This window comes from Bubalus kerabau, chromosome 10 (assembly GCF_029407905.1).
Source record: "Bubalus kerabau isolate K-KA32 ecotype Philippines breed swamp buffalo chromosome 10, PCC_UOA_SB_1v2, whole genome shotgun sequence".
NCBI lineage: Eukaryota > Metazoa > Chordata > Mammalia > Artiodactyla > Bovidae > Bubalus > Bubalus kerabau.
In genome coordinates this window covers 10,179,265-10,206,241 of record NC_073633.1, presented here as the reverse complement: position 1 = coordinate 10,206,241, position 26,977 = coordinate 10,179,265, and the positions used below count along the sequence as shown (strand labels likewise).

The following is a 26,977-nucleotide window of genomic DNA, read 5'->3' as shown; positions in this document are numbered from 1 at the left end:
CCTTGTCCCATCAGTTGAAAGCCTTATTAGAATTAAGACAGGCCTTCCCTGGGCTTCCCTGGTGTCTCAGAGGGTAAAGAGTCTGCCTGCAGTGTGGGAGATCCGGGCTTTATCCCTGGGTGGGGAAGATCCCCTGGAGAAAGGAGTGGCAACCCATTCCAGTATTCTTGCCTGGGGAATCCCAGACAGAGAAGCCTGGTGGGCTACAGTCCATGGAAGACTGAGTGACTAACCCTTTCACTTTCTTTTTCCCCCTGAGCAAGAGGGAACAGCCTTGGACTTGATCTGCAACATTCATTCTTCCCAGCTTACCAGCTCACTGGGCAGATTCTGGACATGCTAGCCTCTGTCATTACATGAACCCATTTCTTGAAATTACTTAATTAAAATAAAGAAATATATATTTGTATCCATGATATGTTTTCTATCTTTTTGGTTCTGTTTCTTTGGGAAAGTCTGACTAATTCCATTACATTCTTTCTAAATCTATTTCCAAAAACCTTCCGTGGCTCTGGGAAATGCATTAAAAGAAATTTCCACCCACTGGTACTTTCTCACAGAGGGTACAAGACTAAGCTTTAATCATTTGTCTTGGCCTCCAGCACTCAGCACAGACCTGGTTCTATATAAATACTTATAAACTTCAAAAACGTGTAAATCAATGCCTAAATGATAGTCTTTTACAAAGTATGGTGCATATCCCATTGGTGATGAGATGGTTTAAGGGGTTACACACTTTTTCAACAGTTATACACAGTAGACATTCCTTTACCCAATATGCATTTCACTGAACTCTCGATTTTCTCAGTTTTTGTTTTTTTAATTAAGCTATTTTAATGTTGGGGTTTTTTTTCTTTTTAACAGTGGAATAAATGACTTGATGAGTGTAGACATGTAAGGCTGGTTGGTACAATTCAGAAATATGAGTAATGGTATCCTGATTGGTGTGTAGTCTTCAATAATTACAAGGAGCTATTTGTATGTAAGTGCTGTTAAACCAGTAAGACTGCATTTATGAATCTATCATTTTCAGGATTGCTGGTAACCTGGGCATATTTTTCCCAAATGACTTTGCCTCTTTGTGTCACAAGGCCCAATTCATTCACATTTGCCTCAGTAACAGCACCTTTGGTAACTATGAAGTGTTGCTTTTTAGAAATGACTATGAAAGCTTTTATCACTGCTATACCCTTAAGAGCCTAAGCTCTACGTTTTTGAAATTTTAGGGAGAGTGAGCCTATAATTTCAAGATACCTTAAGCAGCAAAATTTGAACAAGTCTTCCAAGTGCCCTTCTTCATAAATCTATTTAGAATCAAGCTTAAAAATCACCACCAGCAAATCATTTTCACAGCCTGTATGGCAACTGAACTTTCTTCTATTTAATTTTTCAGCACTGCTTTATTATAAGACACAGGTGGCAAAAAATAATAAGCTATTTGTATTGTAAGCTGAAAAGAAAGAGAGTCATAGAGTAGATTTGCAGCAATCTCTTCTGAGGATAGCAAGAAAAATAGACATTTCAACTGTGCCTTTCGATTCGCAATCAGGTTGATGGAAACAAATAGCCCCAGGGAATTCACCTTAAACCCTAAATAAAGAAACAAACATTTGGTCAACCGAGGGTCTAGAATTGGTATAGAATTTAGAGACTCAAGAGACAGTTTTCTATAACAGGTTAACCTGGGGTATCTGCTGCTGCTGCTGCTGCTAAGTCGTGTCCGACTCTGTGCGACCCCATAGATGGCAGCCCACCAGGCAAGAACACTGGAGTGTGTTGCCCTTTCCTTCTCTGGGGCATCCTCTAGTGCACATTAATGAAGTCTCCTTTATGTACAGTTGGGAAGGTCCCTGGAGGAAGAAATGGCAACCCACTCCAGTATTCTTGCCTAGAGAATCCCATGGACAGAGGAGCCTGGTGGGCTACAGTCCATGGGGTTGCAAAGAGTCAGACACGACTGAGCGCCTGATACTTGACTTTTTGCTAAGAACACCCAAAGGTGTATACAGTGGGGATGAGGGATTCTTCTTTACACCAAGGACTGGCAGGCAAAAGGTGGCTTTCAGTCCAGGATGTGTCACATGGGCCTTCCTGAAATATAACCCTATTGGCCTAATGAATCTTTCATATTTAGGTAGCTTTAGAGTAAGGAGCCTCGTAGGCTGCAGTCCATGGGGTCGCGAAGAGTCCAACACGGCTGAGCGACTTCACTTTCACTTTTCACTTTCCTGCATTGGAGAAGGAAATGGCAACCCACTCCAGTGTTCTTGCCTGGAGAATCCCAGGGACGCGGGAGCCTGGTGGGCTGCCGTCTATGGGGTCGCACAGAGTCGGACACGACTGAAGCGACTTGGCAGCGGCAGCAGCAGCAGAGTAAAGCCATCTCCAACAAAGCAGTGTTTGTAACCATCCTCTTCTAGGCTTTCTTCTTTGTCTTTCCATTCAAATAACTTTTCATACTTCTGTTTCTCCCTAGGCGAGAACTTTGGGCAGAGAGACTTTGTTTTTCTCACTTTCTCTTTTCAGTTTTGTTTAATCATATTGGAAAGTACGTCAGCTCGAGACTGTCCCTCTCTGCCCAGCGGTTATGTAGGCACTGTTCTCTGTGGAGTCTTTTTATCGTGCTTCGGTTTGGTTGTTTCTCTTTTCATGCATCTTTTTCACGTGTATTTTCTCAGCATGGAGCTGTCTATGGTAGAGCTTAGCTTTCAGACCAATCATCTTTTTCGCCTCCTTTGAACATTCAGGAGCCTCTTGACCTTCCTTCTCCCCTCTTTTCCTCATGGTAATCCAAGTGATATCCACAGTGCTTCCGGTGTAACTCGATACATTCATATACTCATTTTGTGTCGTGGTGAGGGCAGCCCAGCCATGGGGTGCAGCCGCCAGAGCACAGAGGCTCTCGATTTGTGGGTCTCAGAGACCCATGAACAGACTCCATGCCCTTCTCCATCAGTTCTGCTGATTGACATTTGCATCCCTAGAAATACTCATTCATCCACCCACAGACTTCCATGGCCACCGGGGTCATGGCATGCTCACCAGGAGACCTCTGATCTTGTTCCCAAACCAGGCTGCGCCAATTTGGACATATGTGACTCAAGTAAATATCATGTACATCAATGAAATATAAGTAGGAAAAGAAAAAAAAAGCCCAAGTTATATGAAAATCAAGTTGAATGCCTTAAAGAAAGATGGCAAAGGTAAATTGCTTAAGAATGATATCATAAATTTTGTTGTTGAGTTCGGTGGGCAGGAAAACAGCTGTAAAACCAGTAGGTAAAAGGAATAAAATCCTAGAAGGTTTCACACTCAAAGTTATATCCAAGGGTCTGAATTCTCATCCCATTTTAAAGAACCTGAAATTTGGAAATTGTGGGCAATGCACTTTGGGTGCCATTTATGCTAGATACTGTAAAATCTGGTTAGCATATCTGTGCTATGGAGAATTTTGTCCCCCCCCCCCACCAAAATATGCTAAAATCCTAACCTCTACTTCCTCAGAATGGGACCTTATTTGGAAATAGGGTCATTCCAGACATAATTAGTTAAACTAGGATGAGGTCATACTGGAGTAAGATGGGCTCCTAATCCGATATGACTGGTGTCCTTGTGATGGGGGAATCTGGACACAGGAATTCATGGAGGAGAGATGAAAGGGGAGATTGGGATGATGCGTGTGAGAGTCAAGGTTACCCAAAAGTGTCCGCAAACCATCAGAAGCTCAGAGAAGGCATGACCAGATTCTCACTCACAACCCTCAGGAAGAACCAGTTCCGTTGACACCTTCATCTTGGACTCCTAGCCTCCAGACTCTCAGAGTGCCTTTCTCTTGTTTAAGCTGCTCTGTTTGTGGTACTGGGTTTGGACAGCTCTAGGAGACTAACACAAGGCCATACTCAAAGAGAAGCCCATTGTTAACATGAAACAATATATGCTTTTGAAGTTAGGATAAACTACTTAGGATATGTATGTATCATTTTTAATACCTTGATTTAACTTGAATCTACTTTATTACCGATTCAACTATGAGACTCAGTGACATAGGATAAAAGAGCTCTTATTCTAGTTATCTTAATGCAAATTAGAAAAGCTTGTACAAGCATATCAATCCATGGTTCTACAGACATTATTACATAGTGCAAGGCTAAATAAAAATTTCATTTTCTTGGGCTCCAAAAATCTCTGCAGACAGTGACTGTGGCCATGAAATTAAAAGACGCTTGCTCCCTGGAAGAAAAGTTATGGCAAACCTAGACAGCATTTCAAAAAGCAGAGATATCACTTTGCCAACAGAGATTAGTCAAAGCTATGGTTTTTCCAGTAGTCACATACAGATGTGAGAGCTGACCATAAAGAAAACTGAGTGCCAAAGAACTGATGTTTTCAAACTGTGGTGCCAGAAAAGACTCTTGAGAGTCCCTAGGACAGCAAGGAGATAAAAGCAATCAAACCTAAAGGAAGTCAACCCTGAATATTCATTCATTGGAAGGACTGATGCTGAAACTAAAGCTCCAATATTTTGGCCACCTGATGCAAAGAGCCGACTCGTTGGAAAAGACCCTGATGCTGGGAAAGATTGAAGGCAAAAGGAGAAAGGGGCAGCAGAGGATAAGATGGTTAGATAGCATCACTGACTCAATTGACATGAATTAGAGCAAACTCCGAGAGATAGTAGAGGACAGAGGAGCCTGGCGTGCTACAATCCACCGGGTTACAAAGAGTCGGACACAACTTAGTGACTGAACAACAACAACAATAAAGTAAAAATAGAAACCTACATAAGGAAAATTATTTCTGCAACTCATGGAAATAGCCTTAAATAGAGATGTTATACAAGATCCTCTAGTTGGGGGAAACACTCATGAGGAGGAGCTTCACTTGGACATGTGACATCCTAGAAGCTGGAGCAAGTAACGTGACTGCCTTTTTGAACATCTGTTACCTCATCGGGAAAAGGGATGTTAACAGCTGCTTCACTGGCTGCGAGAATGCAATGAGATGGTTTCTGTAACAGCAGCTGGAAGGCTGTATAAGGTGGTAAACAAATGGAGAGACCGCAGTGAGCGTGATGTGTTTTTGTGTCTAGCAGGAAGGAGAACCACCGCCATCACTGCCAAGCCCGCCCCCATAAAACACGCCCAAATTAGGAAACTGGGACAGGCAGAGAATCACCAGTGTTTACTCTCGGCAAAGCTTTGTAAAAGGCTTGGTCTTCCCATTTTAGCTGTAAGCTCTGCTTCCCATTGGCCCTACATACATCAGCCTTGGCTGATCAACAGGCTGGAGGGAGACACATAAGAGAGAGGAGGGGTTCCTTTGAGAGTATTTCCTGGAGGGAACTAATAAAGTCAAACTTTCTTCACAGCCCAGTGACTGCTGTGCAGACCTGATGAGCTTAGGGCCAAAAGGACTTCCCTACAGACTCTAAACAGAGTCTAATTCCTAGTGCTCTGGGGAGAAATAACCAGCATGCATCTATTTAGCACCAACTGAATAGGATGGTGCTGCCCCACTATGACATATGGAGTAGACCACAGGAGAGAGCCGGGGTGTAAAGGGGTTTGTATGACAAAGCTCTAGGGCTGAAGGTGAAAAGAAAGGCTCCCTCTCCAGCAGAGGTCAAAACTCCTGGGGGCCCTGGGCCACATCTAGCCTATCAATGGGCTTCTCATTGGGTCAGTGCTATGTCTCTGTTTTAATAAAACTAGTATTTTTTTTTTAATATATTGTGCTCATGCTTGACTCTTTGCAACCCCATGGACTGTAGCCCACCAGGCTCCTCTGTCCGTGGGATTCTCCAGGCAAGAATACTGGAGTTGATAGCCCATTTCCTTCTTTGACCCCAACCCAGGGATCAAACCCATGTCTCCTACATTGCAGGCAGATTCTTTACCATCTGAACCACCAGGAAAGTTCAAGGCTATACGAATTTGAAAGTATGTGTTACCTCAGAAGATCCTCCTCTATCCTGACTGAAGTGGGAGACTGACTACAGATTTTTAAGTTTCCAAAGAGAATGACTCAGATCAGGTTCAGCATCACTGCATTTGGAGAAAAGTATAAATTTATGTTCTTGGTGAACATACAGTGTTTGCCATAGTCCCCCTACTGTGAATCATCTGTTTAATCATTCATTAATTCATATATTAACTGAAGCACTTGCTAGGCGCAAGGCTGTGTGCCAGCCTCTGGGATGCATAGATGAGAGCTATAGCTTATGCATCATTTTGTCTTCAGAGTGGATATTCCATGTATGTGGTTATATTGTTGAATGCAGGAATATGCAAATACATGGATGAAAATGCAGGAGTACACAAGTGCACACCGGGCAGCTGTGTATCCTATGCACAGCGCACACTGCACAGGGCTCCCAGCTGAGGGAGTAAGTGAGGACTGGGATACAGGCTCCAAGCCAAAGACCAAGCCAGGCTACGGGAACCGCGAGCACTGCTTTCTCCTAACCTTCCAACGACGCAGTAGGGGAGAGCAGAGGCTCTGAATACATTCATGCTTGAAGGAGAAAGGAAGAGAGGGAAAAGAAGTATGCCAGGGCCCCACTCAGGGCTTCCATGGGAGCTCAGCTGGTAAAGAATCCACCTGCAATGCAGGAGACCCTAGTTCGATTCCTGGGTTGGAAAGATCCCCTGGAGAAGGGATAGGCTACCGACCCCAGTATTCTTGAGCTTCCCTGTGGCTCAGCCAGTAAAGAATCTGCCTACAATGTAGGAAACCTGGGTTCAATCCTTGGGTTGGGAAGATTCCCTACTCGGGAAGAGTATCTAGACTACAAGAGGAGAACGGAAAACTCATAAAGAAATTCTCTGTCTCTACATCTCTAAATGCAGCAGCATAGGAGTAGCCAAGAGCCACTCCGCCCTGTGTGTAGAGGGTCAGGGAAGGCCTGCAAAAGATGGAGAATGATGACTGAGTAGTTCTGATGGGTGGACAAGAGGGCAAGGGTGTTCAAAGAAGAGGGAACAGCATGGACAAGCAAGCTGGAGGGTTGGGGTTTGGGAAGGATTAGGGGTCCCAAAGAACTCTCTCACTTCGGACACCAACTATAAGCAATGGGCTCCCCAAGACCATCCTCCTCTCTGATAATTTGGTAGTAAGACTCACAGAACTCACTGAAAGCAGTTACACTCACAGTTGTGTCCGTCAGAGTGCAAGGATACAGATTAAGATCAGCCAAGGGAAGGGGCATGCAGGGCAGGCTCTGGGAGGCTTCCGTGGGCTAGAGGCCAGTTTCCTCTCCCAGCGGAGTCGTCCGGACGGTGCTTACTTCTCCTAGGAATGTGTGACAGCACCCACAAAGGACTTCCAACCAGGGAAGCTTAATGGAGCCTTGGTGTCCAGAGTTTTCCTGGGTCTCAGTCACAGACACGACTGACCATAGTCTCCAGCCCAAAGAGAAGGGCAAGCTGAAGACCCAAAGCCTTCATCCGAAGTCACATTATTAGCACAGACCATCCAGTGTGCTCCAAGCCCCATCCCCCGCAAGGTAAACAAAGACCTTGAGGTCACCTCCAGGAGCCAAAGGCAAAGCCCAGGCTTATCTCTGGGCAAGACTCCTTTTCTGCATAGTCTTACACGGTTGGAATGTAAGGCAGGAGGGTGGGAGGTGGCTATAAGGGAGAAAGCTAGAAAGACACCCTGGAGCAAGATGGCAAAGGACATGACTAAAACTGTGGGCTTCAGTAGCTGAGGAAGGAAAGACAGAAACCTCTCCACTATAGAGAATCACTTTTCTTGCATTATTTCATCTGATCCTCCAACAGGCTGATCACCCTCCTGAGGCTCAGAGACATAAAATGGCTGAAATCAAGACTAGACAAGCCAGGATTTGAATTCAGTTCTCTTATTACACCAGCTGTACTCAATCAACATATATTAATATTCACTCAATATCTACTATGTGCCAGGCTCTGCAATGCAGGAGACACAGGTTTGATCCCTGGGTCTGGAAGATCCCCTGGAGAAGGAAATGGCAACCCACTCCACTATTCTTGCCTGGAAAATCCCATGGATTAAGGAGCCTGATGGGCTACAGTCCATGGGGTCGCAAAGAGTCGGACATGACTGAGCAACTTCTCTCTCTGTTATGCTAAATAAACAATGGTAATAAAATAGCCACAGCCAGTGCTCCCCTGGGGCATCAAGCACACAAGTGAGATTAAGCTCTTACCCTACAAATGAGTGTGTGTGCTTAGCCACTCAGTCATGTCTGACTCTTTGTGACCCTATGGACTATAGCCAGCCAGGCTCCTCTGTCCATGGGATTTTTTAAGGTAAGAATACTGGAGTGGGTTTCCATTTCCTCATACAGGGGAACTTTCCAACGGGGGGATCAAACCTGCATCTCCTGTGTCTCCTGCAGGCGGATTCCTTACCGCTGAGCCATGGGGGAAGCACAAATTGACTCTCCTTATTAACTGTGATAAATAGTGTGAAAGAGACTAGCAGTGACACTTGATGGAGACTGAGGTGGTCAGAGAAGGCCTCTCTAGTGGGTGGTGTCCAAGCCAATACCTGAAGGAGGACTCAGAGCTAAGCAGGTGGAGAGTGCCTGATGGAGGGCAGCCAGATGTTCCTAGTCCATCCTGTTCTTCCCCTGGAAATAGAGTTAGTCTCACTTAAAAGAATCCAGGGTAACTGAATTAGAAAAAATTCATCAGCAATTTCTGATGAAATAACTGCTTCAGGAGAGTTTTATCATTAAATATTAAAACTATGAGGTGGAAGGTTTTGAGGGGATAGAGCAATACTTTGATTAAAAGTGAAAGTACGTTGGCAGTGAAGGGCTCTGACAACCATCACCTTAATCAAATTAACAATGGAACAGATGGGACAAATGACATGGCAGCATCATCTAGGAACTATTCTTGCCAAAAGGGCTTAGCCTACATACAACTGCTAAGCCAAAGTCCTTAACCTCAAATTTACAAGAAAAACAAAAAGAATGGAATGAAGAAACAATCAGATAATCTCCTAAAAATCTGTGTCATTTTTTAAAAGTGGGGGTCATGTTCTGAAACAACAGAGATTCGAGAATAAAGGCATGAAACTTGACTGGATCTTGGTTCAAAGAAAACACAGCTGAAAGGATTTGGAAGACAATTAAGGCTGAATATTAGATGATTTTAGAATTTGAGTTAATTTTTCTAAATGTAAGGAAGTCATGATTAAGAAAGATAATGTCTTTATTTTTAGGATGTACATAAAGGAAGCAGTTATGGAAATAAATGTTGCTGGGGAAACTGGACAGCTATATATAAAAAAAATAAAGTTAGATCATTCTCTAACACTATACACAAAAATAAGCTCAAAATGGATTAAAGACCTAAATGTGAGACATTAGGATACTATAAAACTCCTAGAGGAAAACAGAGGCATAACACTCTGTGACATGCATAGCAGCAATAACTTTTTCCATCCGTCTCCCAGAACAATGCAAATGAAAACAAAAATAAACAAATGGCATCTACTTAAACTCAAAAGTGTTTGCACAGCAAAGGAAACAATAAAACGATAGCCCACAGACTGAGAGAAAATATTTCCTAATGACGAGACCAACAGCGATCAGTCTCCAAAGTCCACAAACAGCCCATGACATTTAACAGCATCAAAACAAACAACCCAGTCAGAAAGTGCACAGAAGACCTAAGTAGACATTTCTCCAAAGAAGACATACAGATGGCCAATATGCTGTGCTCAGTCGCTTCAGTCATGTCTGTGACCCCATGGACTGTAGCCCACAGGCTCCTCTGTCCATGGGGATTCTCCAGGCAAGAATACTGGAGTGGGTTGCCATGCCCGCCTCCAGGATCTTCCCAACCCAATCTTCGAAACTGTGTCTCTTCCATCTCTTGTACTGGGAGGCGGGTTCTTTACCACTAGCGCCACCTAAGAAGCCCACAGATGGCCAATAGGCACATGAAGAGATATTCAACATCACTAATTATTAGAGAAATGCAAACCAAAACTACAATGAGATACTACCTCACACCAGTCAAAATAGCTATCATCAAAAAAATTCACAAACAATAAGTGCTGGAGAGGGTGTGGAGGGAAGGGAACCCACCTACACTATTGGGAATGTAAATTGATACAGCCACTATGGAGAACTGTACGGAGGTTCCTTAAAAAGCTAAAAATAGAGCTACAGTGTGATCCTTCAATCCCTCTCCTGGGTGTACACCCAGAGAAAAACATGATCCAAAAGTATATATGCATCTCACTGTTCACTGCAGTACTGTTTACAATAGCCAAAAGGTGGAAGCAACCTAAATGTCCATCAACAAAGAAATAAAGAAGATGTGGTATATATATATATATATATATATACACACAATGGAATATCACTCAGCCAAAAACCAGCAACAAAATAATGCCATTTGCAGCAACATGGATGGACCCAGGCATTGCCATACTGAGTGAAGTAAATCAGAGAAGGAGAAATATTGTATGACATCCCTATCCAAAAAGAAATGATACAAATAAACTTACAAAACAAAAATAGATTCACAGAGGGGGAAAGATGGAGGGAAGGGATAGTTATGGAGTTTGGATGTACATGTACACACTGCTATATTTTAAATGGATAACCAACAAGGACCTACTGTATAGCACACGGAACTGCTTAAGGTTATATGGCAGCCTGGATGGGAGCGGAGTTTGGGGGAGAGTGGATACATGTATATGTATGGCTGAGTCCCTTTCCTGTTCACCTGAAACTGTTACAACATTGTTAATTGGCTGTCCGTTCAGTTCAGTAGCTCAGTCGTGTCCGACTCTTTGCGACCCCATGAATCGAAGCACGCCAGGCCTCCCTGTCCATCACTGACTCCCGGAGATCACTCAGACTCACATCCATCAAGTCAGTGATGCCATCCAGCCATCTCATCCTCTGTCGTCCCCTTCTCCTCTTGCCCCCAATCCCTCCCAGCATCAGAGTCTTTTCCAATGAGTCAACTCTTCACATAAAGTGGCCAAAGTACTGGAGTTTCAGCTTTAGCATCATTCCCTCCAAAGAAATCCCAGGGCTGATCTCCTTCAGAATGGACTGGTTGGATCTCCTTGCAGTCCAAGGGACTCTCAAGAGTCTTCTCCAACACCACAGTTACTCCCATACAAAATAAAAAGTTTTTTTTTTTTTTAAAAGCATCCTGATGTCTGCACCTGACTTCAGAGGAGTTCATATATATAAAAGAAACATGAAAACTTTTTAAAAATTTGTAAATTTTTGTTAACTATTCAGGTGATCATTGTAATATTTGAAATTTTTCACAATAAAGATTTGGGGGTGGAGAAATACAAGGCATTCAGGTATATATCACGGATCATCTGCCAACACCAGGAGACCCTAAAACATCCACCAGAGCCCTTTCCAAGAAACCAAGCCTCTGGTTAGGCTGCCGGCTCAGTCTGGAACTCCTATTCAGAGCTTTGTTTTCATGCCTCATTGACAAGAACCGTAGGCCTACTCATGGCTGGCCTGTCCATAAGAAAAGCATATCTGTCCCTTCTACCCCCTCTCTGCCTTGCAAGCACAAGCATCATGAAGAACATTGTAAGCCACAGAGTAATTCACTCTTCCTCCCCCTTGATCATTTAATGTGGATAAGACTGACCTAAACCAAGCTTCCCAAGTAGACCCTGCTGGAAAGTTACCAATTTGATCCAAAGAATCAATGGGATAAAGTTTTCTCTTCATCCAAGAGAACCAAGGAGAAGCCCTCTCTTTTTCCTGCTGGATATCAATGAAGAGAGATGTAGCCCCAGAAGCTTCTGGTCACCATCATGGGACCATGACTGGGAAGAAGGCTGCCTGAGACCAGACACTCTCCAAGGAGCTAAGAGATGGAATGTCTCAACCACCTGCCAGGCCCCAGGTCTTGTTACCTTGTGAAACTACTTGTCCCCGGACTGTTCACTAAAACAACTCAGTACAGCTTCTAAGCCAGTTTAGTTTGGATTTCCTGCCTTGGCCACATGAATGGTTCAAACCAGGACAGCAAGGAGTGAGCCAACTGAGGCTATTATAGAAAACAGCTGTGGCCACCATATTTGTATCCGACTGATGGATGAGCAGTCCCTGAATGACTCAGTCTCATGGTCCTCCGCTTACCCGCCACACGCCAGCGGCCTTCTCTGCCAGGGTACATTTCGAAACAGACTCCCTGCTGCATTTAGAAGCTTGCTGTTTTTTTCCAAAGGTGAGATACTCTAATTTGGAAGTTGCATCAGGGACTTTGGAGGTGTTCATGAATTATTCAAGCCCATCAGGATAATGAGCCAGTTTCTCAATGGTCTGTTCCAGTCCCATCTATTTTCCTCTCTGGATCTCCATTTCATCCTCCCTTTCCTCCCCTGCTCTCCTATGGCGGGCTTTGGAGTTAGCACATTGCTTTACTTCTAAGCTTCAGCTTCCTAATCAATAAAGTACAAATAGGAATAGTCACTCCATAGTGCAGAAGTGAGGATTATCTGAGATTAAATAAGACAAGACATAGCTCAAAGGCAGAGTGCTCAGCTTTTCTTCTCTGTCCTTCTCTCACATAGCACTCCGCTTTACTCTGAGAGCCCCATGCCCTCCCAGCCTTCAGGGGTCACACTTTTCATAACATAACTGCCAGGCACAGTAACCCAAGTTCCTATCCTCTTGGACCACAAGAAAGTCAGCCTCCTTCTAAAAACTTCTGAGGGTTCTCTGACCACGATTGTCACTTATTTGCACTCAGCAGTGTACCTTCCATATCTCCCCTCTGCCCCAGATTGGGTGGCTCCTTCTCCCAGGTGTGGAGAAACCAGACTCTCCCATCATGTGCCAGAGGCAGCATCAAGACAGGGCTTCTGGGCCCTTTGGTGTTTGCACACATGCATGCTAAGTCGCTTCAGTCATGTCCAACTCTGCGACCCTGTGGACTGTAGGCTGCCAGGCTCCTCTGTCCATGAGATTCTCCAGGCAAAAAGACTGGAGTGGGTTGCCATTTTCTTCTCCAAGGGATCTTCCTGACCCAGGGATCAAACCTGCATCTCTTGCATCTCCTACATTGGCAGGCAGGTTCTATACCACTAGTGCCACCTGGGAAGCTCCCCTTTGGTGTTTTCACAAGACTGGGCTTCCCTGGTGGCTCAGATGGTAAAGAATCTGCCTGCTATGTGGGAGACCTGGGTTCAACCCCTGTGTCAGGAAGATTCTGGAGAAGGGCATGGCAACCCGCTCCAGTATTCTTGCCTGGAGAATCCCAAGGACAGAGAAGCCTGGTGGGCTACAGTCCATGGGGTCGTAAAAGAGACGGACACAACTGAGTGACTAATACTAAGGCTATTACAGGCAAATTTCAATGCAAAACAAGAGTACTGATATTTGAAATTATTAACACACATACACAAAAGGGCATGTAGTTAAAAAGCTTCCTCACACTCCTGTTTCCTACCCTCAAAGGAACCATGGCTTTTAGTTCCTTATGTATCTCCCAGATGATCTGTGGTTTTACAAGGATATTTTTTCCAGAAAATAAAGATTGATATTTAATATTATAAACCAGGGCTCTGGAGTCAAGAAGTTCAAGTGCACAGCTATGTCTCTCTGTGGTCCAGCCTGCTGCCACTGTGCAGACTCCCACTCCCACCCAGAACCTAGCCCTCTCTCAGATTCTCCCCTTCTCATAGCCCCGAGCCTCAACACTTCTCCCACAGCTGGCTAACAACCCACAATTGCTTCTTCATCTCCAGAGGAGCCGGGTCTCACCTGTACACTGAGAAAGCCCATGAAGACATATTCCCAGCTCTGATTTGAGCCAATCACACCCCACCTCTCCAGCCGCCGATACAAATGCAGCAGCTGGCGGAAGAGTCCCTACCGTTTTGTTGGGTTAGTCCCCACTGCATGGTGGTTTTCTCTTGGACAAGCTAGTGTCAGCAAACGCTGCATGGCTGGTTCTCCCATCTACCCAGTTTTTGGTCCAGAGGCATTGACTGGGTGTGAAGGATGCCCATCACCTTTAGGGAGCCTTGTGAGTGGACATTACCAGCCCCACTTTACAGGTGGGCGAATGGGGCTCTGAGAGGCTGAAAGACCTACCTAACCCCACAACAGGCATCCAGTCTCCAACTCGCACGCTGTGACTGACGCAACCACAGCCCTGCCTCTTCCAGCCCCCCTCACCCCCCAGGGCTGACTTCACCAGATAGTCAAATTGCTCCCCTAACTGCCAGCTAGGAAACTTGCAGTTTAGAGGGGAGACAAGAAAAGGAGCAGACCTAACACTGGAGGCTCAGGCATCAGGTGCCCTGAGCTTGCAGCAGCAGTGAGAAAGGATCCGAGGAGAGTCCGAGTTACACTGTGCCCTGGAGCAGACTGCGTGAACGCGGAGCAGGCTGAAGCGGGTACACTTTGTCCCGATGCCGTCGCGACCGGGTCCGGGTCCACCTCGCAGCTCTCATCTCCTGACAGTCTTCTCTCTTCATTCCCAGCCAGTGCAGCTCTCTACTAGAGGACCCCTAGACACCATTCTGCGAGCTTGAGCCATTCCACAAGCCTCCACACCTTGCCCATGCCGATTCTTCTGTCCAAAGCTTCTTCCCATGTCTCCTCTTGAACATCAGATTTCCAAACCCAGCTTAAGACACCTCACCTATGACTCTTGTCATTCCTCCACCCCGTGCTTACCCACCCAGCTGGCTCCGGAGGTCAGGACCTAGGGAGGAGGGAATCTGCTATTGCTAAACCTACAAGGAAGGCTAACAATGGAAGCAAGTTTTATTGCAAGTCTAATACATGTAAATCGTAATCTAATATCATCTCATAGTTGGTAGAGCATGACAACAGGGAGAGAACAATTATAATCATAATTAATTCTGAGGGAGACTGAAGATGTTTTTGAATATGAAACTCTCCTGATACTCTGAAGTAAGCTCTACTGAGATTCAACATGTTTAAATGCAAGAGGACACGCAAGGCATCATGTAGGGTAAATGTCCTTGTTTTTCTTAGTATTAGTACTAGTAATAGTAGTTTTGCCAGCAACACCTTATGCTTGCAAGTTCCCAAATTTGTCACTCAAGTTTTCTTTAGTCCTTCTCATCTGTGAGTGTAATTGAGGTCAATGGGAACAGTGAGGATTCCATCTGCCCTGGCTCATCCACACCACGGCTGGCAAGTGAGCGCCAGCCCCCAGCAAAGTCCCCACCCCACGGCCTTCTAGAAGGCCCCAGCTGATCCTCCTGCATGTTCACATTCCAGCTCTGTTCCTGTCAGCTCTGCAGTCTCTCTGCTCTTCCACCAGGCACCCCAGTTCACACTGCAGAAATATCTTCTCAAGTTCATGTCTCCACGGGCATCACTGCCAGTTTCTGCAGTGCTCTGATGAACACAGAAATCCGCCCTCCCCCACAGCCTGCCTTGCAGTCTTCGCTGTTTGCCAGGGTGTAGCAGCCATGCAAACTGTTCGTTGGACCCAGAGGTTCCCACTGGGGCTGCTCCATGTCTTTGCTTGCCCTCTGGGTGCCATCTTCCTGTCTCCTGCTGCCGCTTTGGAAAGTGACTCTCCAGGGTGACTGCGGCAGGAGCTGTGGACTCTGCCTCAGGCCCAGGCCGGCGGCTGGCTCTGTCACTGCAGCTCTGCTGCAGGGGACGGGGCTGTTCCTCCCTGGCCAGAGCAGTCTGCTGCCCGATAGAGATACCTGAAACTCACTCCAGGTCAAAGGCCACAGGAATGCACAGCCAAGTGGGACAGAAGAACGGCTCTCTCTCTTTGGATGAGAAAGGGGCCCCTCCTAGAGCTGCCGGGACCCCAGGATATTACCTTGACAACTGTGAATGCCCCCCCTCCTTGACTCACTAGAGTGTGAGCATTTTCACACATACCTAGGCAGCCGGTCCAAGGGCATGTGGAGTAGTACATATCTTGCTGCACAGTCTACTTAAGAGCCCCACTTCCCGCTAACGACTAAGACTTGGTTATTAGGCAACCACTTCGGCCACCTATGGTACCTTCCTCCCTTAGGATCAGTTCTCTGTCAGCCCCCTGACACATATAATCAAGCAGGTCCCATCAACTCACCCAAGCTGGCACAGGGACAACTGAGCTCCCATTGGGATAATCCTATCAAACATTGTGTGCGTGATAAGTCACTTCAGTGTGTCTGATTCTGTGTGATGCTATGGACTGTAGCCCACCAGGCTCCTCTGTCCATGGGGATTCTCCAGGCAACACTGGAGTGGGTTGCCATTCCCTTCTCCAGGGGATCTTCCCAACCCAGGGATCAAACCTGTATCTCTTACATCTCCTGCATTGGCAGGCAGTACCTTCAATCATTTTTCACTAATTGCTCTGTCTGGGCCCTGGGAAGACGCAGTTCGGCACACACTTCACAGAATCAGGCTCAAGAAGCTACAGGTGCCTAAACCAGGACTTTGCAGGCAGTGAAGGCGGAGTTGGGTCACCCAGAGCCAGCCTTCTTGCCCAGGCTCTGTGACTCCAAGAAGAGGTTCTCTCCAAAGGCCCCCAAACCCATTCTCTTTACAGAAGGTGTCCACTAAACCAGGAAATGGATTTTACCCTTACTGCCTGTGTTTCGGCTTCTGCCCAATTTCTTGAATCTAAGGGAATTCTGCAAGGATAAGGATCACTTTAAGCAACTAGATGAGTCAAGGAGCATTTGAAAGTAAAATGTGCATTTGGGCTCAGATACGAGTATTAGTCTCTTCAAAGCATAAAATTTGCAAACAGCCTATAGGATTGGTGGGGAAGTGGGGTCAGCAATGCAAATATGGACTCCCAGTGGGGTCTGAGGCCAAGCTTGAACTTAGCATGGTGCTAGGCAGGAGTACCAATGCATATTGTGAATGGAATAGTCAATATTCCATTATTCAAACAAGGATGGCTACCCTCCACAGGGCTTTGCATTGTACAATCTGAACTATTTTCTGGGCCAGGCCCTGTGCCCAGCGTCTATGTTACAGACATGAGCCGACCATGATTCCACTCCTCAGGATCACAAGATCACAAACACGGAGGCAATCACCAACAGAAAGGGCACGGCTGCCACTAGCTGAGAGCTTCTGAATCCAGGTGCCATGCCCAGTGAACTTGCCTGCATGGTCTCATTTAATCTCTACAACCTTGCAAGGAGGTTCTGTTATGCCCCCATTCAGAGAGAGGGAACTGATTCTGAGAGGGGTACTGTAATAACCTACACAAACTTGCACAGCCAACAGGAGGGGAATGTCGGTCCATCTGAGGAGTCCTAACCTGCGTCCATCTGACCTCAAAATCCATGTTAATCTTATCATCTTAATCACTGTTGTGGCGTAATCACAAAACAGCATGACAAGTGCTGTGTCAGAGGGTTGCACACGGCACCGCAGGGCATAGAGGACAAGAGGAATCATTCAGTGGAAGAGGTAGAATGGAGCAGTCGAGGGAAAGAGTGAGTTGGAGGAAAACCTTTTCAGAGGTAGTTGCCTTTGAACTCAATTTCATAGACTCCTGGTGCCCTGGGGAGTTTCTGGGGTGGACAAGGCATCAGGTGAACATTCGAGGCACCAGGAACTACATGAACAAGTGCAGCACTTCAGAGTATGTGGCATAAGTAAGAGAAGGCAAGTCATTTTCAGCAGATGGAATGCAGGTGGGGGGGGGGGGAGGGGCGTTTGCTCCAGGTGAGACTGGCAAAATCGTCCAGCAGAAAAGAGCCTTGAATGCCATGCTGACAGGGCTGGACTTCATCCCTAAAGGACTGGAAGCCCTTGAATGATGTAAAATAGGAGATCAACCTGATTTGGGATTTTATTTCCTAGAAAATTTACCCTGGGGCATGTAAAGAATGGATTGATAAAGGGAATGGATAAGCTATGAGGATGTTAAGAGTAGGGAGATGTGATACAACTTCTCAGGTCTCTGAATGGTTTAACAGAAGTATTCTTCTGAAGTTCATGTGCATCACTTTCTCGGCTGAAATATGACCTTGTCCGAAAGCTCTAAATAACCTCCCCAAGAAATAACTTAAATGGTCTGAGAAAATGGTTCCAAAACCATTCTAAGTTCTACACTTGAGGCTCAGAAGTGATCATGGTCCAGGCAGAAATGAAGACACCGTGGAAATTCGGTGACAAAGCTGGGCTTGGCCTGCTGCAGACACAGGGAAGGCATGACCTTGGAGGCTTGGACAGCCATGATAACAACATCCATTGTCCTGGAGATGCAGCAAAGACAACCTCATCAGAGAGCCGAAGGTCCAAATAGCATTTTCCTGGCTTACTTTTCAAAAAACCTGAGATTATGGCTTTGAGCTCCCAAGGCTGCCAGAATAGTGTCTGTCATATTTCATTTTAAAATGCCAGGGGTTTTGCACCTTACCGATATGCCGAGGAAACACTGGCTTTTCAGAGACATGGTGTTTTTTTGTTTGTTTGTTTGCTTGTCTGTTTTTAATTGCATTTCTTACTCAAGGTCTAAAACATCTGTCACCTCAAAGAATACAGGGGAAATCAAAAGGAAATAAAATATAGGCTTTATAATCTGTCCAGCCTAAAAGGATCATTTTATACATGTAAATTCCTTCCACGCTGTGCCAGGGGCAGACACACTGCTTATAAAGTTGTCATTTTAGGAGAGGCAACATCTTTGGGGGAAAAATGTTGCATTACACATCTTCCATTGCATAGCATTTCCTTAGGAAACATTTATAGGGGACAGAAATAAACAATCAAAAATTAACAAAACGTGAGTTTGAAGTCAGAAAACCCAATTCTGCCTCTCACTAGCTGCATGAGCAGAGGCACGTGACTCCCCACCTGGGGTCTCCTTCTCTATGAGAAGAGCCTAAGGAGAGCTGCTACTTCACTGGACACCCTGAGAAGGACATGGGATAGCGCCCATGAGGTTCCCAGCAAGGTGCTCGGCGCCGGGGGAGCATCCACAAATGTCAGCTGATGTGACCCAATCATTATAATTATTGAAATACTAACTTTAAATCTTATGATATAAGTAATCGACTTCACATTAAAAAAAATTTTAAATATAGACATGCTAAAAGAAAAGTTTTAACTGAAACCCATTGGGGAGTTCATGTCTTCTGAGCATTAGTCACCCTAGTTTAGTGACTGCAATAAACAACTACACTTTCACCACACACACACACACACAAAGAAAAATTTTAAACTGTGGGTAGCCTTGCTGATCAAAATAATACTGTGCATATTTTTACATTGTACCATCTTATCTGAGCTTCCCTGGTGGCTCAGATGGTAAAGTGTCTGCCTGCAATGCGGGAGACCTGGGTTCGATCCCTGGGTTGGGAAGATCTCCTGGAGAAGGAAATGGCAACCCACTCCAGTATTCTTGCCTGGAGAATCCCACGGACGGAGGAGCATGGTAGGCTACAGTCCATGGGGTCTCAAAGAGTCGGACATGACTGAGCGACTTCATGAGTCCATCTCATCTGTTTTCTATCCAAATTACTTGGGTGTATATAGAAAAAAATGTTTCAAAAATAGGACCATACTATACATACATTTTGTCTGTGAGCTCTGTAGCAGGAGATCTCAGGAAGGCAACAGACTAATGAAAAGCAGGCTCTGCACTGAGAGGAAACAATATAAACATGTAGCCAACATAAGCAAGTGACCCAGGCTCCCGAATTTCTGATTTCTTTCTTGACCAGCGGCCAGCCATCTGTGCAAGCTTTCTAAGAAAGAGGTCATGCTTGGATTCCCATCTATCATAAATAGTAACTACTAATCCGTCACAACAGAGTCCTGGTATTAATTTCCATTTTCTTCTTACTAAGCGGTTGGTGAAATCTAGGCAGATGAGGCAAGGAGACGGTTTCTGCTCAGATCTGCTGCAGTCCAATGTGTGTCTTGTTTTTCTCTGGGATTGCTGGGTTTGCTGCAAAGCTGCGTCTACATATAAATGACCCGTCTATTCTGAGGCTCTGCTTTCCTCCGTTGTGCTCCTCAGTTTCCCCTGCTATTGTCCATGCTCAGAATGCCTCTAAGTACAACCACGTTGAGTCCGTCCTTAGGGAGACATGCTTCCTCTAAGGCTCTCTGAAAAATGCCCTTTGCTATTTAGTGATGGTCTAGAAATGGTGTCTCTACTTGCCTAGACATGGAGTTCTCTGTCCAGTTTGGAAAACTACTGGGAGCCAGACAAGGATGGTTATAATCCACACCCTCCCTGGAGAAGAGTAACTTTCCAGCTGAGGTCCCTGGTGAAATCAGATTCCCCAAGAAATCCAGAATACTCCAAATTAAAATGGGTTGGCCTAAAGGTACCCTTGGCTTTGGGTCACTGCTAAAGGAATACAAGTACAGTTACGAAAGCCTTGAAAAAAGAAGGCAGATCTGTATTCTAAGATCTCTTAGGGAGCATGCAAAGGGGAAATTGCATGGCACAAAACCAAGCAAGGTTTCCTTTAAAACTCTTTACTCAGCACTGTCTCCATAATCCATCACTCTGTCAGTTGCATCTTTCTCCCTTTTTCTTTCTCGCCCTTCCCTCCCAGCGGGCTCCCTCCTCACTGGCCCTCCTCTTTATCCATCCCCCACAGCAGTTATTTTGCTTTCCAAGCATCCAGATGACCTTGTTGATGAATCTCTCCGTGCCGTTTGCTATCATTAAATATCCTCAGAAACACACAAAAAGATATGGCAATCAGATACTATAAAAAGGAACAAAAAAAGTCTTGGGAAGAGTTGAAATTAAAAACTCAATAGCAGGGTTGGAAGAGTTGAGGAAGTCTGCACCCCTCCCCCTTCAAAATAAGTAAGAGAACAAAGAAGGGGAGATTTTTTTAAAAGGGGTCCAGGAAGCCCAATGTTCAAATAATTTCTTCAGAAGGAAAAAAAGGCGAGAAAGAGAGAGGGTGAATCGAAAGGAGAAAAGGTTCATCAGGGTAATTCAGGAAATTTTCCTAAGTGGAGAGAAGGGCTCGGGTAGAGAGAACTCACCACCTAGGGTCCCACATAGTGGATAAAAATAGAACAACGCCAGAGTACATAATTGTGAAATTTCAGAACTTCACTGGGAAAAAAAAAATCTCCCAAGCTTCCAGCAAGAAAATTGTCACATCTAAGAGATCAGGTATAAGACTTGCTCTGGATTGTTCAAGTGCAAACTGGAAAACAATCATGAATACCTTCAAAATTCTGAAGACAAATAAATTCTGGTGGAGAATCCTAGAGCCAGCCAAATTGCTAATTGAGTATGAATAGAGATGAAGAATATTTACAGAAATGCAAGGTCTCAGCACACCGTGCACCTGTTTTCAGGAAGCAGCTTGAGAGCATGCTGTTTCAAAAAAAAAAAGGTGACAAACCAAGACAGGGAAGACAGGGTTCAGGAAACAGAAGGACCAGGACCAAGTCAGGGAGATGGAGAAGGGACATGTAGGGGCAAGCGGTGGGCAGGGCACAGTGGACGCTGTCCAGAGGGAAGAGGCCAGACGTTCCCAGACATGGATCTACAGACAACCCAGTGCAAGCAAACATCTTGTGACGACACTTAGTTCAGGCTTGAAGTGGTGAAAAACTAATCCACGGAACAATAGCACGTCAAGGGTAAACCTTCTTTTACTGAAATATATTACATGACTCAACTAGAAAAAAAATTGCAAAGTCAATTCATTACAATACTCAGATCTTATTTACATTTGATCTGTAACGGAAAAAGAAATCTTAAAAATGTCAATACTCAGAAAGTACAACGGGGTTGCCAGGGGCTGGGGGGTTGTGTGTTTAATGTGGACAGAGCTGCAGTTTTACAAGATGAAGAGTTACGGGATGGATGCCCGTGACTGTGGCACATTGTGAATGCGTCTCATGCCACTGAGCTGCCCACTTAAAAATGAGGAAGATGCTCAATTGCATGTCTGTGTCTTCTACCCCAATACAAATGTGGAAAAAGTGTGGAGGCTATCATTTCTGATACCATTTTCAGACATTTCAGTAGATAACCAAGCCTTCAGTTATTATATTATTAATTACTTTCATTTTGTTCTGCATTTGTTGGCTTTCTATGGATTCTTTAGTTTGCAAAGCCAGTTCTCAGATTAGGAGTTCAATGGTGCTGCTTATCTTAACCATTCAATCATCTTGCTTTGTCTTCAGTTCAGTTCAGTCCAGTCACTCAGTCATGTCTGACTCTTTGCAACCCCATGAATTGCAGCACGCCAGGCCTCCCTGTCTATCACCAACTCCCGGAGTTCACCCAAACTCGTGTCCATCGAGTCAGTGATGCCATCCAGCCATCTCATCCTCTGTCGTCCCCTTCTCCTCCTGCCCCCAATCCCTCCCAGCATCAGGGTCTTTTTCAATGAGTCAACTCTTCACATGAGGTGGCCAAAGTACTGGAGTTTCAGCTTCAGCATCAGTCCTTCCAAAGAACACCCAGGACTGATCTCCTTCAGGATGGACTGGTTGGATCTCCTTGCAGTCCAAGGGACTCCCAAGAGTCTTCTCCAACGCCACAGTTCAAAAGCATCAATTCTTCAGCACTCAGCTTTCTTCACAGTCCAACTCTCACACCCATACATGACCACAGGAAAAACCATAGCCTTGACTAGATTGGCAAAGTAATGTCTCTGCTTTTGAATATGCTTTGTCTTACTGGAATATAAAATTTCTAATCCAGAACCTAATCGAGACATTTCTCAGCAGTGTGATTTTATTCGCACACTCTTTTTACAAATAAATCCACAAACTGCAAGTGAGGAAAAATGCCTCTATACAAAGGAAAAAAGTAATCCAGAAAAAAAAGATAAGCAGAGAGAGAGGAGGATAGATCAAATGGAAAGCATAATGTGATAGAAATAGATTCAAATATAGGTCATCTAAAATACAGAGAGATAGAAGACATCATATAAGAAAACAGAACCAGCTATGTTCTGTTTTATGAGATTATCTTGACACAGTAAGGTTGAAAATAAGGTGAAATGATCATCTAAACCTGGAGACAGAAAACGTTCTCTTGTGAAGGGCTTCATAGCAAACATTCTAGGCTTTGCGAGTCATACAGTCTCTGTGACAGCTACTTATGTTCCATTGCAATGTCAATGCTGCCACAGACAAGAGTAAATGAACAGGGGTGGCTCTGTGTCAATAAAACTTTATTTAAAAACTTGGCCATCAGGCTGGATTTGGCTCATGGGCTACAGTTAGCTGACTGATCTCAGATCCAGCCCCCCATCATCACTCTGGCCTCTCCTGCCTCCAACTCTCCCTGCTCTACCTCCTCAGCTGCACCCCCAGCTCATGCCACATCCACCTTTATGTTCTCCAGAACTGTGAAGCCTTCTTCCATCTCAAGATTTTGCTTTTGCTGTTCCCCCTATCTGGAACATTCTTACACCAGACTCACATCCTTATTTCATGCAAGAATCTACTCAAGTCACCTCCTTAAGGAAGTCTCCTCTGGACCCCCATCCAAGATACCAGCCTTCCCTGGCCATAGCATACTTTATTTGCACACAAAAGCACAAGCTGGAATCAAGATTGCTGGGATAAATATCAATAACCTCAGATATGCAGATGATACCACCCTTGTGGCAGAAAGTGAAGAGGAACTAAAAAGCCTCTTGATGAAAGTGAAAGAGGAGAGTGAAAAAGTTGGCTTAAAGCTCAACATTCAGAAAACTAAGATCACGGCATCTGGTCCCATCACTTCATGGGAAATAGATGGGGTAACAGTGTCAGACTTTATTTTTTTGGCCTCCAAGATCACTGCAGATGGTGATTGCAGCCATTAAATTAAAAGACGCTTACTCCTTGGAAGGAAAGTTATGACCAACCTAGACAACATGTTAAAAAGCAGAGACATTACTTTGCCAACAAAGGTTCGTCTAGTCAAGGCTATGGTTTTTCCTGTAGTCATGTATGGATGTGAGAGTTGGACTGTGAAGAAGGCTGAGCACCGAAGAATTGATGCTTTTGAACTGTGGTGTTGGAGAAGACTCTTGAGAGTCCCTTGGACTGCAAGGAGATCCAACCAGTCCATGCTGAAGGAGATCAGTCCTGGGTGTTCTTTGGAAGGACTGATGCTGAAGCTGAAACTCCAGTACTTTGGCCACCTCATGCGAAGAGCTGACTCATTGGAAAAGACTCTGATGCTGGGAGGGATTGGGAGCAGGAGGAGAAGGGGATGACAGAGGATGAGATGGCTGGATGGCATCACCGACTCGATGGACATGAGTTTGGGTGAACTCCAGGAGTTGGTGATGGACAGGGAGGCCTGGCGTGCTGCGATTCACGGGGTCACAAAGAGTCGGACACGACTGAGCGACTGAACTGAACCGAAATAAACTGTGCTTTGTTAGCGTGTTTTATCATCACCTGACACATTGCACACTTGACACACCTTTTATTCCTTCCTTGCTGTTGATCTGTCTTCCCAACTAGAACGGAAGCTCTGTGAGAAAGACCTCCGTCTACTTTGCTCATTGTTGCCTCCCCAGTGCCTAGAACACTGCCTGGTCCACATTATCAGAGCTAAACACAAATATTTTTGGAATTTATGGGTGAATGAATGAATGAATATCTGCAGCATTGTGGGTATTAGAAAACTTCCCTCAGGGAAGGATTCATACATTCCTTTTCATCTAGGAGAGCAAATTCTATTGCATGGCTGATTTGTTTGCCTCCGTCAATGATGTAGCCAAAAAGGAAAAAGCTTCCAGCTCCCACTTTTACAAGTAAATGGCACAAAAGTCTTCCCCTTCTTAAACATATCTAGTTTCTGGAGATGTATGAGCAACAAAGCCAGCTACTTCTAATTTTTAAAATAATTGTTTTTTAAGATTGTTCTTTATGAAAGAATTCTGCATCATCAGAGGTGAAAGGGCTGTAAAATCCCTTCATCCATCCTTCTCTTTCTAGAGGTAACCATGAGCCCAGAGAGAGGAGAGGACCTCAAGGTCACAGAGTAGGAGGGCAAAGGCTCTGACTAACATCCTTACAGGGAATCAAGGGTACATAACTTTGCACTCCAAGATAATACATTCTCAGAAGCTATTAAATGTGGAGTTTTAACATCTAATGGATTCTTCCCTGACTTGCAGTTATTAATAATCAGAGAATGAATATGTTTCCCACACCTTTGAAAAAAAAAGGCCCAGTTGCATGGGAAATTATTTTTATCTTTCAAACAAAGATTCTGACTTATTCTGACTTTGGAGCTTAATTAGCTAATCTTTGGTATCTCACATCAAAATTAGTTGTCTTTCCAGTGTAGGTGTATGATTATTGAAGTGTTTATCAGGGAGTGTCTTTCATCCATTTTCAAACCATTTGTCTCTTATTTTGAGAATCTGAAATAGAAAGAACTTCATAATCCTTCCACTGCTTCTTTCTCCAGCCCCTGCTGAGACTAGAGAAGGAAATCAAATTTACTGAGAACCAACTATCTATTCTGTTGTGGGCATTTATTTAATCCTCACCCCCACCATTTGAGGGATTTATTTTTGTTTTACAGACAAAAGAACAGGCTGGAAGAGTTAACGTTAGTTTTTTCAAGGTCAGGAAAGGAAAGTGAATAGAGGATTCAGAATCAGACAGACTTTCTTCCAAATTTCAGCCCCAGATCTATCTATTTCATGACTCTGGACAAATCACTCTGCTTCTCTCAGCCCCCAGACCAGCGCTGTCCAGTAGAACTTTCTGTGATAAAGGAAAGGACTCGTATCTGTGATGTTCAGAGTGATAGCCAGGAGCCATATGGAGTTCTTGAAATGTGGCCAATGCAACTGAGGAACTAAATATAAATGTTATTTAATTTTAATGAATTTAAACATACACAGCCACATGTGGTCCGCATTACCATATTGGTTAGTGTAATTCTAAGTCTTATTATCTTAAGCCCAGACAAGCTGGGCCCCTACTGTGGCCCAATATGGCTCTCCTCTGCAGCACTCCACATGGGTGCATGAGTCCACAGTCCCCCTAGCCCACCCCTACTCCCCACCTTGAGCTCTGAAACCATGATCTGGAATTCCTGCCCAAACAGCTCAGTGTGCTTCCGGGTTGCCTGGGCCTCTTCCTTGGTGTCATGTTCCAACAGCAATCTTCACTGTGCATCCATACCTCTGACCCCATGAGTATCTACAAATGGCCATGTGGGAGAAGTGTAAACACACCTTAGACACAATGTTGGTGTGTCCACATGGGATTGTACCCCTTGTGGCACAGGATGGACCAGGTATGAAAAGAACACGGGCTGGGAACACATTCTCTCTGCAACCCAATTGCCAACACGGAACTCAGCCAGAGCTTTCCCATACAGTCCTTTGGGTGTAAGCCTTTGGTGACTTACATTGATTTGGTGTAAGTCAATGAGCTAATCCTTGGTTGTTGTTGTTCAGTCGCTCAGTCGTGTCCGATACTTTGCAACCCCATGCACTGCAGCTTCCCTGTCCTTCACTATCTCCTGGAGTCTGCTCAAACTCATGTCCATTGAGTAGGTGATGCCATCCAACCATCTCATCCTCTGTAACCCCCTTCTCCTCCTGCCCTCAATCTTTCCCAGCATCAGGGTCTTTTCCAATGAGCTGGCACCTTGCATCAGGTGCCCAAAATATTGGAACTTCAGCTTCAGCATCAGTTCCCTTCTTCAGTGAATCCTTGGTATCTCATGTCAAAATTTGTTATCTTTCCAACGTAGCTATATAACTGTTGCTACTATTTGCAGCCAACTTATCTCCCAACAGCAGCTCCCAATTCAGAAGATTCTTGCTACAAGAAACCATCATGGCTCCTGCTGCTTACTGTTTAGAAATCCTTGGGTTCAGCCTGTCTCCCAGCACGCCCTCCAGCTTCCCATAGCGTGGTCTAGAGAAGGGGTTCTCCAATCCAGCAACTGGCTGCACACCCCACCAAATCCCATCATATATGCCTGAAGGTCACCTTTTCCATTATTCCACTAAGTTCTGTCCATTTGACCCCATGCCCCACGTTCATTCTTTGTCTCTGGGG

At 44.9% G+C, this 26,977-nt stretch overlaps 1 pseudogene; it reads right to left on the bottom strand.

Moving 5' to 3' along the window:
- Positions 1-1,012: 1,012 nt before the first annotated feature.
- LOC129620730 (ribosome biogenesis protein NSA2 homolog) lies at positions 1,013-3,792 on the bottom strand (annotated as a pseudogene).
- Between the last annotated feature and the right edge of the window lie 23,185 nt (positions 3,793-26,977).